The sequence below is a fragment of the Gymnoscopelus microlampas genome (assembly GCF_963454915.1).
Source record: "Gymnoscopelus microlampas genome assembly, chromosome: 23".
In the NCBI taxonomy this organism is placed as follows: domain Eukaryota; kingdom Metazoa; phylum Chordata; class Actinopteri; order Myctophiformes; family Myctophidae; genus Gymnoscopelus; species Gymnoscopelus microlampas.
The window spans coordinates 24846348-24864262 of NC_139960.1; the positions used below are offsets into that span (position 1 = coordinate 24846348).

General features: G+C 42.6%; 1 protein-coding gene across 1 annotated transcript in view; it reads left to right on the plus strand.

Annotated features, from left to right (window-relative positions):
* The first annotated feature begins 9965 nt into the window (after positions 1–9965).
* Positions 9966–17915, plus strand: part of LOC311039935 (diphosphoinositol polyphosphate phosphohydrolase 3-beta-like) — a 36037-nt gene continuing 28087 nt past the window's right edge. The window contains exon 1 of the mRNA XM_084049962.1: positions 9966–10076. The gene's annotated coding sequence lies outside the window, so the exon portion shown is untranslated. The remainder of the gene's footprint in view (positions 10077–17915) is intronic.

Sequence of the window (17915 nt, forward strand, 5' to 3'; positions counted from 1 at the left end):
TTATACATCTTCTATTTTCGAAAACAAATCAATAAGAAAATTAGAAAAGCTTGTAGAGTGGCAATTTTGGATGATGATGACAATAATAACTAGACGCGTCGCAATTCTGTGAAATTGCAAAGTGTGGTTGCGCCGACGCCGGCTGCGGCCGCCGGGACTCAAGGAATACGCCTGGAGGAATACCGTCGGAGGCCGCGCGACGTGAGATTCGAATTCGGTGCCGATCGGATCCCGCGTTCGTGACACATGCCGCTTTGATTTGAGGAAATTGGTCCCTCCCACTTAAGAAACAGGCCCCTCCCACAAATGTAGCGGGCCAATGACATCGTAAAATGTTTGTAAAAAAGGAAGATATTTTACAGAACCTTTATAAGCATAAGGTGGACACTACAGTACTCATATTACTAAGTACATTTAGCAGATCATTATACCCATATGCTGCAGCCTAATCCACTGCAGTACCAAATGTTGATTCTTTGATTCTTTTGGCTTTTTAATTGATTTCAAATAATAAATAAACATACGACAGATAAAACAGAGAGAGAGAGAGTTTTGAAAATGTTAAACAGAACAAATCTTTTCTATTGGGGTTCCTGGCACTAAATATTTATATGGGGATCTGCAGCCCAATACAAATTGCAGAGCAACATACGGTATTGTACATAAACACATTATTTCTCGGAAACACAAAAAGGATATGAAATGAATGAAAAGGCTTTCAGGAGAAACATTACGGTTCAGCTCCCATCAAAATGGGAACTGTGTTAGAATCCCACTCCTGTTTTCCATGCAGAGCGAGCTGTGCAGTATCTGCCTTCATCAGGGATGCAATGTCTTGTCAGGACAGGACTTTACATAATCCACCTGTTTATTGCTTTTCAAGTTTGTCTCGTTTCCTGCACTTTTATTGCAGATTTCTACTTCGTGCGACTATTGTGTGTTTGTGTCTTACGTTTGCCTTACAGTAAGTGGGGCAGGTCGAGGGGGTGAACAAGGTTGTGTGTGTGTATGTGCATTTGTGTGTGCATCTCGTGTCGTGTGTGTTCTGGTGGGTAATGGAGTGGTTGCATGTTGCGTCGCACGCAAGTGTATGGCTGTGTAAGTGTCCATACACTAGGGCAGCCGTTCTCAAAGTGGGGTCCTTGGGGGGACCCCACAATTAGTTATATATATAGCATAAAAATCAGCTATTTGGAAATAGCTGATCTGCGGCTATTTTCAAATGAAAAAAATTGAATATTTTGGAAACATTTTAACAACACAAATCTTGTATGGGGGTCCCTAGCAGAAAATGTTTACAGACATGTTGGCAGCCAAATGCATATTAATTTGGGGGTCCTTTACATGAAAATGTTTGAGAACCACTGCACTAGGGTGGCAATGTGATGGCGGGATGGAAATGAAGGTTGAGCGTATGGAGGGAGGGGAAGATTCCTTTTCTGCTGCTGTGAATTTTTCATCCATGGTGAGAACAGACTGTGCTGTGCCAAGCCTTGCCTTCCCCTCCCCTGCCCTCTCCCGCCCTCTCTATATATATATATATAACCAACCACTGCAGCGGTGACGGGAAGCTGGGGGTTGCTGCATAGATACAGAATATCTCAAAGGGTCGAGTACTGTACTAATGCTACTGGTGTAGTATCTCAATAGGTCGAGTACTCTACCAATGCTACTGGGTTCAAGGGGTCCATTCCCTGGCATGTCTGCAGTGGTTGGAGGTGGTTTCCCTCTCCCTACTCTTAACGTTGAGAATTTTAGACCCTGATGTCAGATAGATCAGCGGTTCTCAAACTTTTTAATTTCAAGGACCCCATGGTGTGCACTAGGCCAGTGGTTCTCAAAGTGCGGTCCTTGAGGGGGTTCCAGGGGGTCCGCAGCTACATTTGTTAATTGCCTCTATAGCTTCAAAAACAGGTTAACCATGCACTTTAACCCTGTTTTTTTATTTTATTTGGGCTATTCGAAAATTGACGAGGTGCAATATCTCCCCTGGTCTCCCCCTTTGGACTGAGTGGTAGAAATCTTGTCTCTCATGTGTGAGGCCCGGTTTTGAATCCCGGGTAGGACATAAACGTTACGGTTTGCAGCTTTGTAATTCCTAAAATGTCACTGTTGACAGGGCCATTCGACATGGCTAATGTCATGCCATGACAGCACAGCCCATAAGTAGGCTACAAAATAGATGTTTAACGTTGGTTCACTCACTGACAGTCTAAACATACCTTGTTTGGATTGGAACCTCCAAGCGAGGCTTATAACACGCACACGCATGCGCGCATGTACATAATTATGCACTAATTCAAACACCTGTGTGTGTGTGTGTGTGTGTGTGTGTGTGTGTGTGTGTGTGTGTGTGTGTGTGTGTGTGTGTGTGTGTGTGTGTGTGTGTGTGTGAGCGTGTGCGTGCGTGCGTGCGTGCGTGCGTGCGTGCGTGCGAGATGCATATGGAAATTGAGTCATGTCTTTGTAAAAGTGTGGAGATATAAGGATACCCTTTCAGCTGCCAGTTTACTAGTATTATAAACAGCCTCTCTGACACGGCCTGCTGCAAATACTTACATAACCTATTTGCATATTCTCAACAACACCCTTCAGACTGTTCACATCTGACAACGCATTTTCAAAGGACTGACTTGATGTTGTCAGGGCAGTCTGGCTCTGAGCCAAGCCTGATTTATACTCTGCCATGCAACGGCGTGCCGCGCCGCAAATAGCCGATCTACAACCTCACTTGTAGAGCTTGTAGATCTGCTATTTCCCACGCACGACACCGTCATGGGACAGACTATAAATTAAGTGTTATGCTATGCCCATTATTGACTGATTGTAATGTTGGTGAGGGTGAGGTGTCTCTCTGAATGTATGCCTCTTTCAAACCTCTTGTGATACAAACAGTAAGATCAGTATAATTATTATTTTTTACTAAAAGGCTATAACAGAAATGTAGACTTTGTCAATGCTTTTCACTGTAGGCTACTTTTCTTTTTTGAAATGAAAATGGGTAGCAACAGTTTAGCATGGCGTTCCGCTTCATGTTAATTGCTTTTACTCTACCGTACTATACAATAATTATTTGGCAGTCAAAGTGTTCAGGAATGTAAATGTTGGTGTGATTGTGGAGAAGAGACATTTAAATAGCATGTTATGCATGTTATGCGTGTTATGCATGTTATGCATGTTATGCGATGTGAGTGAGTGAGAGTTAAAAATCACACTTAAAAATCTTTTTTCACAACTTGTCTATTTATTATTATATATATATTATTATGTGAGGAGGACGTTTGGTCCTCACACTAGAAGAAGTACACACAGACAGACAATAAGGCATTTCATGAGCAAATAAATAAATAAACAAAAAGAGGAAGTGAAAAAAGTTATGGTGGGTGAACTGTGTGGAACTACGTTTACTGATGAACACACTCTTTATAGTGTTACAATAAATACCTGACCAGGACGGTCATACACACACACACACACACACACACACACACACACACACACACACACACACACACACACACAGCACAAGGAGATGTCGCCATTGTACCAGACTCGCCCAACACTGTTGATTGTTAATAATTAAGTTCTCCATTCTTTACATGCTTTTATGATCCTCCCAGCATGGGCATGTCCTCCCTCCCACCCATGTTCAGAGAGAGGCTTACACAACCCCACATGTTATCAGTATGGAGAGGTCACACCGATACAAGTCATGCTTGTTGACAAATGTTGATTGATCTACCATTGCCTGCTGAGTAGGGGGTTTCAGCACTCAGGGTTGAATACATTATCTGTCCATTTGACCAATACAAGATGTATCGCAGTGGACATTTTTGGAGAGATTAGATTAGTTCTCACTAGGGATTGCACGATAATCAGTGTGGATTTGAAGATTTCGGCCCCAGGGAATCCACTGGGCTCCATAAAGCATATTGTCGCTGCTGGGCGGAAACCTTGTATGTCCAAAACCATTACATTTTAGGAAATGGAAAAAGAACCTGTGGTCCAAATGTAGCTTTGTGTTAATACATTTCATTGGCTAAAATGTTATGAAACCCACAGACAGATGAAAATAGCTGAACTATAACCTCAAAACGCATCACATCCCAAGCTTGTAGATCAGCTATTTTCACTACTTTTGTACAACATTGTTGTGGCAACATCGTTGTAATGTACACAGAAAAAAACTTAAGAAGTTGAAACATGGAGATACAAGGTTTCTACTCGAGAGCAACGATATCGCTCTATGAATATTTAATATTTTATTAGCCTATGTATTAAACATTAAAAATAAAAATAAATCTATACATCACAGCATATCCTTGGCCCCCTGACAACCTAATGTCCTTGGAGACTTCTTAACACCTGCTCCTAGTCTCACTATGGAGATCATGAACTGGTGTCTGGCATTGCAGAACTGCTGGGAACAGTATAGATTTGTAAAACTGTTACAACACCATCTGAAATAGATAGATGGCCAGTCATTTGGGATCAATATAAGTAGGAAAAAAAGGCTATATGTTATTTTAGTCTGGAATAGGCATGTTAGGGTTCATGTGGTTAATATATCAAACTCTGAATGTCCATACTGCTGATTCTCTGAACATAAAGGCAGACAAAACATTAAAAAAACACAGTAGTAAATTCTTAATTCATCAACACAGTAAAGTGGTTCCGTTTGGGCCTAATTTAGTGCAGTCTGAATGTAATATTTGGAAATACATGACATCATTAACTTAATGAGTTCTCCTAAATAAACAATTCAAAAGTGGCGTCCATGTCTCAGCCACTGGTCGCCTTGAGCAATCAATGCCACATATGATATGGGGGGAAAACATTGTTTTATTGATCGAACCACTGTGCCTATGGTGAATTGTAACTGTGTGACATCATAGAGGAAGAGAACACCCAGCCCTGTCTTCAAATAAACACCAGAGAGAGATAAGGTGGTATAGACACAATGTCACCAAGCCATTACATGAATTACTTTGAGGGGTGTGGGTGGCGCAGAGGCTGTTACGGTACAACACATAATGTACTGTACACATGTCATGTATTATATATTTCCAAACAAAGCATATTTTTGTGAAGAGGTAACGATTACCTGGAAATCAATGTCTGTCTCTAAAGCATGAAGTGGCCGGTCTGGTTTGACATCCAATCCTATATTAGAATTGTCTCAATGTTTCGTCATGGCATCAGGTGCAAACTAATCAGTCGGCTCCATATATGAAAAATGTGGAAATGGGCGTGGCTTATTTGGGGAGTTGCTTCGTGATCCAAGGAATCCAAGGGGAAAATGATTTTGATTGTATGACCCATAGATACCTCATTGGCCTCTGCAGTTCATTGGAGCGACCTGTATCTCGGGCGCCATTTTGGAGAAGACAAGCTTCCTGACTACTGGCCAATAACAGAGCGTCTTTTCCTTGACTTTTCAGAATCTAGTTGTATAAAAAATGTCCCGTTATATTTTAATACAACTAGCTTCTGCAAAGACACGCTGTAATTGGCAAGTTGTCAGGAAGCTTGCCTTCTCCAAAATGGCGCCCGAGAGACAGACGCCCCAGAGTCGGAGGAGGTGTCTACCTTTATATGTCTATGGTATGACCTACGGTTCAAGAAAATAGGCCAAAACGTGAATCTGCCTGTTATAGTGCCACCATGAGGCCGATTTCTTCCTTGGTCTAGTGGGAATGTGCATGCAAAGTTTCACAACAATCGGAAGCTGTGTTTATGATTTGAGGCATTTTGTACAAAACGGGCCACTCCTGCAAACTTTGGAAGCCAGTCTTCACAAATCAGGATGGAATATGCAAACGGACAGATCCGTCTTGATCACATGATTATAGAGATAATGTGTACCGATTTGCGTGATGTTTGGACAAAATCTGTAGGAGTAATATAAAAAAATCGCCCCCCTGGTGCCACCATAACAGGCCATTGTGAGTAATTTGGGGCAGAGTTTCTGCTCTGGCGTCCAGGGAGTGTGTTTGCACAGTTTCACGCCAATCGGTCCTATGGTGCCGGAGATTAGCTGCTCACAGACAGACTGAAGGACGGACAGACACACACGGACGGACAGGGTCGAAAACATCTCGGCCACACCCTCGGCCTGGCGGAGACAATAACAATTATTGTAATTTATTAACCACTCAAACCCTATTTTATACTTTTAGAAATGTTCACAAATAGCCAAATTAGCCAATCTACAAGCACACTATGTGTCACATTGCACCTATAATGACATGCCCAAAATAAGGATGCCAGGTTGAAAGTGGTTAATGGTCCTAAAGATGTAGTAGATGGGGTAGATTGAAGCCTCAACTGTATCTCTCTACCTTCTATTTCCACCATAGAACTAATAAAGCAGTAATGGCTGAACAATATGCAGCAAAGCCAAATAGCACAAAATGTGTCTAATTTTCAGTCAAAGATTTTTTTTGGACTGAAGTTTTTGCATGAACTCTGTACATGTTTGCTCTCTGGCCCAGTGAGACAGGCGTCTCTGTAGACAGATGTATTGACTCCAAAGGGCCTTGAAGCCGTAGCCTGTAAGAAGGTGAATAACAGCTTTTATCATGCCTTTAAGACTCATTACTGCTGCTTAGCATAGTCAGACAGTTGTGGAAATGTTGAGATAACCATACATTCAGTGCTTGCTATCATCAGGTAAATTACTATGATTACACGTTGAGTGCTGTGATAAACACTAGCAAAACGCTTTACTCTTTATTGGGAAAGATTACTGTGTATGTTTCTAAATACAACAGCTATTCATAATGGCGTTTTTTGTGAGCTAATCTCTATATCTGGTGTTTTTGCCTCACAGAATCACAACAACATTATGTCATGTGAATTGCGATCATTTTCCACTCTCACTGTCATTTCTTTTTTCCCACCAATGGCATCACACACAAAACAAGACGGCATCTAATAACGTGGCTTCCTTGTGGATATCTGACATCATATCAATGGCATCATGTTGATGCCAAATATGGAAGGATGGCAGGATGATGGATCATGAATTCACAAAAATATTTTGGGATTTACTTTATTGGCCTACTGGCATTATGCACAGGAAATTGTGCACTGGTTGATCCAGTAATGTTTTTGATTACCCACGGACAGACAGACACCCAGGCAAACTTCTAATTAAGTATTCGATCAAAAAGACGCCTCTTCTACAGTAGACAGCTAGCCCCATAGGAGCCACTCTGTAAATATTATGTCACAAGCTCAGCGTGTCACAATGATGTCCCTCTCTCTGCCTCTCCTCTTTCTCTGTTGTTCCGTCTTCCCTCTCTCTTTTCTCTGCCTAGCTCTCTCTCTCTCTCTACCTCTCTCTGCCTCTCAGTTTTCTCCAGGTCTCTCCTCAGTTTCTCTCCCTCCCTTCCTGTCTCTTTGTCCTCGCTTATCTTCTCGCTCTCTCTTTAGCCCCCACCCTCCATTCTTATCTCTCTCTCTCTCCTCCTCCCTTTCTCTCTCTGCCTCTTGTCTGTCTTTATTCAGATCACCTTGCATAACGGCTCATTCATAAACCAGCACCACACCTCAGAGGACTGGAGTTACAGGGGAATACATAGACACAGAGCACCCACAGCACCTTTTACTGCAGTGCTCTGTTTGAAGATGTTATGTCACAGGACATCATTGAATAACATGTGCCCAGGGCAGGGACAGTGTCGTTGCCCTGTAATAAGTGTCCAGCAGACAGCGGTTCAGACTGTGGAAGCACATCTTCTTAATAGTGGTGTAGGTCCTACATTACTATTAAGACATGTGGAATTATTTCCTTCAAAGAATGACACTGTCCTGTGGTCTAGGAATGAATGCCACAACCCTTAGTGGTCTAGACATTAATCCCACAACCCTTAGTGGTCTAGGATTGCACTGCCCTTGTTGGTCTATGATAAAAATCCCACTAACCTCAGTGGTCTACTCTAGAATCACATCCCACAGCCCTTATGTAGGATTTGCGTGCTTTAATGCACTCTGTGACGGACAACAGACCCATGCTGTCACCTCCCTGTACAACCTCCACCAAGGTTCCCTTGAGCAAGGCACCTGCCCCAATGATGGAGCTGCTTAATGGCCAATTGTAGTAAACTATGCTAGTACTTACAGACATGTATAGCCTACTGGAGTGCGATCTCGCCTCCCCTAGAAAAACTGACTGAAAAAAAACGAGGGAAAAAAACACCAACCCCGACAACAATATCCACCGTATCCATTCAGTAGAGCGACCAGTTTTGTATTGTTGTTGTTGATGTTTTTTGCCCGGACACACACACACACACACACACATTTCGCCTCCGCAAAATGTAATTCCTGGAAACGCCACTGGTGTGTGTGTGTGTGTGTGTGTGTGTGTGTGTGTGTGTGTGTGTGTGTGTGTGTGTGTGTGTGTGTGTGTGTGTGTGTGTGTGTGTGTGTGTGTGTGTGTGTGTGTGTGTGTGTGTGTGTGTGTGTGTGTGTGTGTGTGTGTGTGCGCGCGCGCGCGCTCGTGTACGTGTGTGAGTGCAACTCCGTGTAACCCTCTCTCCACCTGTAACTACTCCCGTGTCTGTGATTGTGTTTATGAATGCCTTCTTAGTCAGCCCTCCTTGTCATTAAAGGTTATTTCATTCATTTTCTGTCCATTTTCTTCTAAGCCCACATTGTCACAGTCTGCTTGATTCGCAGAACTTTCCCATGTTTTGTACTTATTACCCCGTCACTTTCTGTCTGTGTTTATGTCCCATTGGTGCTCTAATCGTCATATGATTACAGACTGTCTACTGTCTTTGTTCTGTCTCAAGGAGACAGAGACATAATTGTGAGAGAGTAAAACACGAGACAACGTCGTTTCTCACCCCCAGGTAACCACTGCTCTGAAACTCACCAGCTACTTGTATTTATGTATGTTAACTCCATTTTCATGTTCAATACCATCTTATATTCTATTTCACATTGAGCTACTCCCTATGAAAGGCGCTATACTGTTTATTATTATTATTATTATTATCAATTATGATAAACAAGCAGGTGATTATTGGTGGTATTGATTCTCTTTTGTAATTTCTCAGTATTTTTATGTATTTTTTTTGTCTCTTCGCATTTCATGGTATAGGTCTAAGACATGTATAGGATCATCTACATTTGTTTTATTTTAACAAGTATAGTGTACGAGGCTCCAAACATTGATTATGGGCTGCATCATTAGGATGGACTTCTATCTCTATGTTTCTCCTTTCTGTCTCTGCTTCTCTGTTTCTGTCTGTCTCCCCCCTGTCCCCCATCTCTCTCTGTTAGGAGGACCTCTCCTCTCCTCTCCTCTCCTCTCCTCTCCTCTCCCTGATTACATTGGTGGGGTAATTGGTTAAGTGATGTTTACCCATATAGTCTATTGTCCCTCACCTCTCATAATAACAGGCCTTGATGTCAGCCAACAAGCTCCCATTGTACCTCCCTGTCCTCACAACCAAGTTATTGTCATCCTCCCTCTCCCATAACCTTGATAGTTGTGTGTGTTTAACTTTTCGGAGTCGGCACTCTTTTCTACCATAGTGCGCTGTATTTGTGTTAAGGTAGGCCATGGCCCCTGACGTTTTGTGTGTAGAGACAGCTGTTGTGGTTAAGGAACCACACATATCATATAAGCTATCCAACCTTTCCATTGATCCTCAGGGTTGTGATGTTTGTGTAAATGGACAACGCTCTAAGCCGCATGCAACAGGCAACAAGGGGAAGCACAACATCACAACAAACTGTGGGAACTTTTTAAGGTACCTGTGTTCATCAGAGGTGTCCAAAAATGCGTCCCGTGTATAGCATTGTCATTCCGTCATCGGTTATATGCTGTAACTCCATCTTTTGCGGTCCCAAGCAGAAAGGATGTAGGACTATCTGAGTTGCTGCTCATTCTCTGGCGAGGGACCCACACACACTGGTGGTGGGTTAATTTGCAGACGTCAGAGGTTCTATCTTCAACAGTGACGACAGCAGCTCACATCCATCCTCGAGGCCTTGGGCGACTGACAAGAAATCACTTCATCAGAAGCACTGCCCCATCGCAGGAGGGTGGCTCATTCCAAGTAGGCTACCTCTCCAGCATTATATTTCATTGTGAGAGGAGGTATATACTGTACAGGAGAAAGGCAACAGACATGCTGGGTTATTTCCACCCCATATGAATAGTTTTCTCCCAAATACCCTCAGCCATTTTGCCCAAGATCCTAAGATCCTCTATGCGTTCTGCTATACCAGAACACCTGGTTTCTTTTAGGGTGCATGTTATTATACTGTTTGCTGTACATCTCTGATGTACACCCCCCCCACCTCTCTCTCTCTCTCTCTCTCTCTCTCTCTCTCTCTCTCTCTCTCTCTCTCTCTCTCTCTCTCTCTCTCTCTCTCACACTCTCTCTCTCACACTCTCACACTCTTAACCAACCGGTCAAGCCAGATGGCTGCCCTCCTAGAGCCAGGTTCTGCTCGAGGTTTCTTCCTGTTGGGAGCTTTTCCTTGTCGCTAACGCCAAGTGCCTGCTCATGCTGCTGGGTCTCTGTAAATTAAGAGAGTATGGTCTTTACTTGCTCTATATGTAAAGCATCATGAAATAACTTTTGTTGTGATTTGTTGTTATACTATATTCTTGACTTGACTGGGTTTCAACTTCTCAGAGGAAGTAGCCTTGCATCCACCTCTGGTGTTCACATTCACAAGCATAGACTTTAGTTCCATTAAAAGCTACTTTCAAGCTAAGCAATAACTTTAGCTGCTTGTTTGGACTCAAAATGTTTCATTTTTTCTAAAGTGCACAGATTGATGATTTTCCACTCCTGTGCAGCTACTTACTCTGGTAACCAGAGCCTTTGGCTCAAAGCAAACTGGCCCCAGCCTTCCGGACTGGATCAAAATGTGTTGTTTTGTGGGCCTGTGAAGGAGCCAGGAGGTGGAATAGAGGCACATGGACAGGAACAACAGTACAATCACAGTACTCAATGTACACATTCAGATACACCCTTATTATTATTTGATTAACTGAATTACTTTTATTTTCTCCACTGTCTTAATTCAGAAATCATATTGTAATGGGAAATGCTTCCTTCCTTGCTCTTCTTGTCCTTGCGTTTACTGGACTAACATGTCCAGTAAAAGCATGTCATGTTTGGAGAACAGATGGCCTAATAGCTCAAATTAGTGTTTGGCTACTGACAGCACAGGGAGCTTCCTTTGCTAAATTTAACGTGCTATAAACGATGATTCATCATGTTCTCACTTCTTAAGTTCAATCTTGACATCATGGTTTTCATTTGTAATAAAGATACACAAGAAGACCACATCGAACATGTCACATGTAAGTTTCAAAATAATTCGTATTTTCATACCAATGATGCCATCATAGGAAAGCAATCTGAACTGCATGACTTGGATTATGTATCATGAACAGGCTCGACTACATTTTGTATGCCTTAAAAGATTCTTTGTCACATTCTCAAAATGCATATCCGTTTCCATTCCAGTCTGAATCATGTTTATTCACCATATATTTTTTATAGACACTTAAACACGGCATACAACTAGAGAAATCAACGTAGGCTACTATTTCCATTGTGGCACATTCCAATACAGCTAATCTAGCTATAACATAGCTCTCGTGTTATCCTTTTGGCTGGCATCTCCCTCAAATATTAGTAAACATTATTTTGACTAACCTGACGCTACCAGATCCAAACAGCTTGCTCCACACATTGTTTCACAGCTGAGGAACCTGGTTACTCAATATCGCCACCTCTGGCAGGGTCAGGTTATATTTTGACAACTAAAGTTGTCAAATAATTGTAGCGTAGTAAAAAGAATACAATATTTGCCATTGAGATGTAGTGAAGTAGATATGAAAATTTGAAATACTCTAGTAAAGTAAAAATCACACCCAGTGTGAAGTGGGCGGTGTGTGGTCATCACAACATGACTCACTTTAAAAAAAGGATAAATGGCTTTTTTTAAAGTCCATACTGCTATTCATAGGGCTGCACATGTGTCATGTGTTTCGCTAGCCAATCACAGTCCTGAATTTGCAAAGTCAGCCAATCACATTACAGTTAGTGGTGATGACACTAGCTGTAATGTGATTGGCTGATATGGGTTAGGGGGTACACCATTTTTTTGGTCGGTGTCCAAAACTCACTTATAGGGGGCGGCTACACCGCCCCAAAAATCACACCCAGTGTGAAGTGGGCGGTGTGTGGTCATCACAACATGACTCACTTTAAAAAAAGGATAGTTGACATTTTTTAAAGTCCATACTGCTATTCATAGGGCTGCACATGTGTCATGTGTTTCGCTAGCCAATCACAGTCCTGAATTTGCAAAGTCAGCCAATCACATTACAGTTAGTGGTGATGACACTAGCTGTAATGTGATTGGCTGATATGAAAAAAGTATCGATTTGCATTAACAATGGAAGGGTTAGGGGGTACACAATTTTTTTGGTCGGTGTCCAAAACTCACTTATAGGGGGCGGCTACACCGCCCCAAAAAATACCTCAAAATTGTACCTGAGTACAGTACTTGAGTAAAGGTACTTAGTTACTTTCCACCACTGGCATGGAGCCATCTCCCTCACATGCATATGGACTGCAGCAGGCTTCAGAGACGAGGTCACGCGAGAGAGGTTAGCTAATGAGCTTTGAGTTTTACTGCTGTAATCTGAGCTGGCTGCTAATACACGGGACTCCCTCTTTCTTTGGTGTTTTGCCCAGGTGGGCATGGTTATATGCCTAAATCTAACCCTTACCTCACCGACGTGTTGTAAGCTTGTAGATCTGCTATTTTCACTACTTCTAACGTTTTTCTCTAATGTATTTTTTAATGGAATTTAGATTTTTTTTATGAATAATTGTGAGGAAAAAACGAAAAAATAAATTGAAAATCTTTTGAAATATATATATGTTTTAAATGCGTAAAAAAAGGGATATTTACTTGCGAGTCACGACCCATATAAATGGGTCCGCGACCCACAAATGGCCACCTCAAAACCACACCACCTTTGATTGATTGATTGAATACTTTATTAACAGTTTGCAAAGACAAGCACAGGGAAGTACAGTTCAATACAAGGTAGGTTAAGAGGATTTTAAACCCAAGAGAACACTATGGCTTGTTTCCATTGGGGTCCTTTGTACTCAGTTCATCGAAAGATGAAAGACCTGGGCGAAACACCTGGGAAAGGGAGAGTCCGGCTAATACACAGTGGATCAGACACGAATGAGGGAGATGACAGAACGGCCAGTGGAGATACAGATTAGGCGTTATAAGCTTTAGGCGTTAGGACAGTCAACCTTTTCTGGATCAGTGCCCACTTCAAAATCTTGAACGTGTTCGTGGCCCACCCATCTGACCACTTAACAAGTGGTCAGATGGGTGGGCCACGTGCATATTCAGAGCATATTATGATCAATCAATCGCTTTTCAAGGTTTTAAAGAAAAAATACCATGGCTTTTTTCTTCTTTTTTATACTAATGTTAAAATATTTTGCCAATTGTAGGCCCACTTGTAATTTCCTCACGGCCCACCAGTGGGCCCCAGCCCACAGGTTGAGAACCACTAGACTAGGCATTACGGGCGTTAGGATATACAGTATGTGTGTGAGGGAGAGTGAGATGTCTGCTGTCCTGATGGTGACAACCACACACTCCTGGCTCCTTCCTCGCTCCATCTGCTTCAACTTTAAGCCAACTGAAACCCAAGCTCCACTGACACACCTCACACCATGACCATGTATAATACTGTACACTGTACTCATTAAGGTCTGGGTGGCTTTCTTCTTTGTTGAAGGATGACATGAGGCGAGCCCACTTCCAGTGACATGACAGCTAGGTTAATTTGTCTGACTGGGCGGTCAGAAGGGAACATGACCGGTTTCTACTCGGGAGAAGTAACCACATGAACCCTAGCTGCTGTCCTATTCTGGGCATGTCATAACAGGCGAACATTCGGCGAAAATAGCAGAGTGCAACGCAAAAAAAATCTATGACATATTATCTATGACGTATGACTCCAAATATGGCAAGGTTTCAGCCCGATCATAGCCCCTTTGACTTCTATCCATTATAACATTAATAATGTTAAATATTTCAAAGAATATGAAAGGCATTATGGGCATTAGGCCTTAGGCGTTAGGCGTTAGGCGTTAAGACAGTGGTCCTAACTGATGTGCCGTGGCAGTCCTGTCACTCTTGGTTCAATAAAACCCTAAAGTTTATAGACGACATACACAGAAATTACCGTTCACCTGAGCAAGGCATCTTTATTGACAATAAGGGAGATTCCCTCTATAATATGTGAATAAAAGAACAGCAAATTAATGATATATCAAAACAATACGACCTGACATATCACAAAGGCAATTCGCTCCACATGAAAGTCTGCATGCAAACAGTTGAGCGCCTGGAGAATTCTGAGGTTCTTATCTTTACATTCAGTATATCAAGCTGTGGCTATCAAGGCCTGGCTTCTGACTGGAGCGCTGCCTCAGCGCTCCACACCCTATAAAGTAAAGGTTGACGGCCCAAGGTTCCACAATGGACCATCATCCTAACGCCTTCTGGCAGTGTGCACAAGAAAGACAGACAGACGGAGTGTCTTATAGATGGCTTAACTCCTGCAGAGCCATGCTGTAAAACCATGACGTCATGTGTATTTTCAGTGAGCGACACCTCTGTATAATGTGTAACTACATTTAAATTCACATTTTCATATTGCGATAATATGACGACAAAATACAAAATGATTACACAAAGTAGCACCTTACAGGACATTACATTGCATGCATGCATTCTTGGTAGGGGTGTTTCCAATGGGAATGAAATCCCAGACCCTGTTTCTGCCGTGCTTGACCCATTGAACTGAAAGCGAAATTGTAACTGAATCCCCATTTTACCTCTGACAACCGTGTCTACATATGAAGCTGTTATACCTGATGACAGGAAGGGTCTTCGTGAGGTGGTTAAAATGGAATAGTGAGTTGGCCTTTATTGTGGAGCCAGGGTCAGTCAGGTTGCTTTAAAAAGGAAGCACATTAGAGATGACTGTAACATGACATGGCGCGACCTAACATAGCAGCATAACCAAACACATGGCAATGGGACGCTTACCTCAGTCGACTCCCCCTCACCTATCTGTCAGAGTTCAATTTCATATCACATCATAAACAGTGACGTGATTCAACCTGCCATAATTATTATGAAATTATGCTTTCAGTAATATGACATAATTCTTTGTCGCTGACTAAGCTTATTAGTGTCATGTCTCTCCGCACTGATTCACTTGGGTGTAGTGATTCCCATAACCAGTGCAGAAAATCTGTAATGGCATAGCTATGAGTAAAGGTAACTAAGTAAAGGAACAGTGATTAAATGATTAAAACACAAACCCTGGTAAGACATTTATGATCGCCACTCACTCCTGCAAACTTTACATACCAATCTTAGCCAAACAGGATGGAATATGAAAGATCTGACAGATCTACGTTGATCACATGAGTATAGAAATAACCTGTACCGATTTGTGTGATGTTTGGACAAAATATGTAGGAGTAATATAATAAACTAGAGGTCCGGCCGCCCGGCCCGCTAGCCGCGCACGGGGCTCTGGCGCGCTTATTTTGGGGTACCAAAATGGTGGGATACAAATTTCGAATAGAAAAGTTAAAAAATAATTTTTTTTTTTTTTATTTCCTGGGGTCCGCGGACCCCCTGACGGAACCCCTGGAGAGCCACGCGAAACAGCGCGTACCCCTTCAGACCCCATGTAGATCCACCGTGGTGCTCCCTGTGGCTTTTGTTTTTTCATGAACGTCCTTGCTTGTTTCTGTCGCTTGTTTTTGAAAACCTGGCATCCTGACTGGCATCCCGACTGACATCACTGACGAATCCTTGGTATTTTTACTTCCGGGTTGCATAATGATGACATCACTGTCGAATCCTTTCGACAGTGATGTCATCAACCTAGGCTGGTGTGTTTACCAGATGCAGCAGGACAACACGCTGTAGTTGTTTTCCACGCTCGCGCTAATGAAACACTAAACGGAGAAGCTTGTGATTGTGAGGTTGAGCGTGAATGTATTAGCATTGTAGTCACCTGAATTGAGCGTAGAAGCAGAAGACACGGTGAAGGGGAGGTGAAGGAGGCGCTTCTGTTGTTGTTCTTCTGGCAGAGAGCTGCGGAGTTTCAATGGCGGCCCTTCGGGTTGTTTCGGCGAAACCCGTCGGCGTTCGGTGTCGGTGGTGCGCACGGTAAACGGTACGAAGCTGTTTCCCCTTCCGTTGTGGCCGAAATGTGGTGAGCAGAATTAATTATGTTGCGAGGTGGAAAATATGTAGTGAGCAATGAGAGGTGCCCTACGCCACCCGTAAATTGAGCACGCACGCCGTGGCTACTGTGGTGGCGAGATGTGGTGTGTCGGTGTTGTGTTTACTCGACAACAGAGCTGTGGGTATAGCGTCAGTGGCGGGGCGGAAGTCACTCCTCGATTATATAAGTACAGTAGATGTGTATTTGCAAAAATCGGCTTTCTGGTGGCGCTATACATATAGGCTGATATGAAAAATGCAGGGCAGAGGTTTTTCCTTGGCCTCTAGGGATTGTGCATACAAAGTTTCACGTTGATTGGGCCAACGGTGCCGGAGACTACTGTCCACAGATGAACGGACAGACAGACGGACACACACACACACACACACACACACACACACACACACACACATGGACTGACGGACAGGATGCAAAACATAGTCTCTGCCACGCCTTCGGCCTGGCGGAGTTCACAGCTACAATACAGTGCATGGTAATCAAACCAGAGGGTGTTGTCGTTATTTCATCTTCTCTATTGGAGCCTTGAATTTCTGCATGGTAGCACCACTGGACATATTTCTTACGAAAGTAGTTAGTTGGTGATGATAATCAATTAACTACACAAGCAACCACACTATCTGACCCTATGACCCACTTTGACTGATGTCATGTGCTGATCAGTGTTTGTCTTCTTGTGAACGTTGCTCACATCACTTGTTGTGATGTTATCGTTTACAAAAATGTGGACGCAGCATTCAGATTGTGAAAGGTTTGCTGTTGCAGTGCATTTTTGTGATTAAGTGTAAACAAATGAACTCATGAGGTGCTTCTCAAATAAACAAGTAGGGGGTTGTGAGCCAATGCGAACATGTGACACACTGGGCTCTTAATGTACACCTGCATGTGACACACTGGGCTCTTAATGTACACCTGCACCTAATGGCAGCAGGCCTTCAAAAGGCAGTTACTCCAAAGTGTTATTGTTTGACTACATGCTGGTGTGAGTGAACTGTTTATTAAATTCCATTGCAGTTTCCACTTGTTTAGTAGTTTAGTTTTCCTGTTTAATGTATTATTTGACTTAAAATCATCATCAGTTGTCCATCATCCATACATTCTATTTCGAGTTCTATTCCATCATTCCATCTTCTTCCATACAGTGAAATTAATATATTAAAGAATTTAATCTACCTCTATCCGTCTGGTCCTAAATACTCTGGCTGGTATTGCAGTGTACAAGTGTTTATATATTAACCAGCAAACATAGACTGCTATCGAACAGGCAACTGCCAGTGCACAAAGAACACCAGTTGCTGCCTTACATCAACCTTGTAAAAACTGATGCTATGTTTATGTGACTGATTAAACTGTCAAAAAAATGTTATCCATAAAAGGGAAATAAACCTAAAACTAGGAAATGATGCAAATCTCTGGGCTTTGTCAAGATAAGGTGTGGTTCTTAATGACAACCCACCTCTGTCACAACCCTGAAGCTTGTACAGTAAGACAAATACTAAGAACGGTATGGCTTGATTTAATAAACCACAAACTAATCCTTTGAGTAGCTGTCAAGATTGAG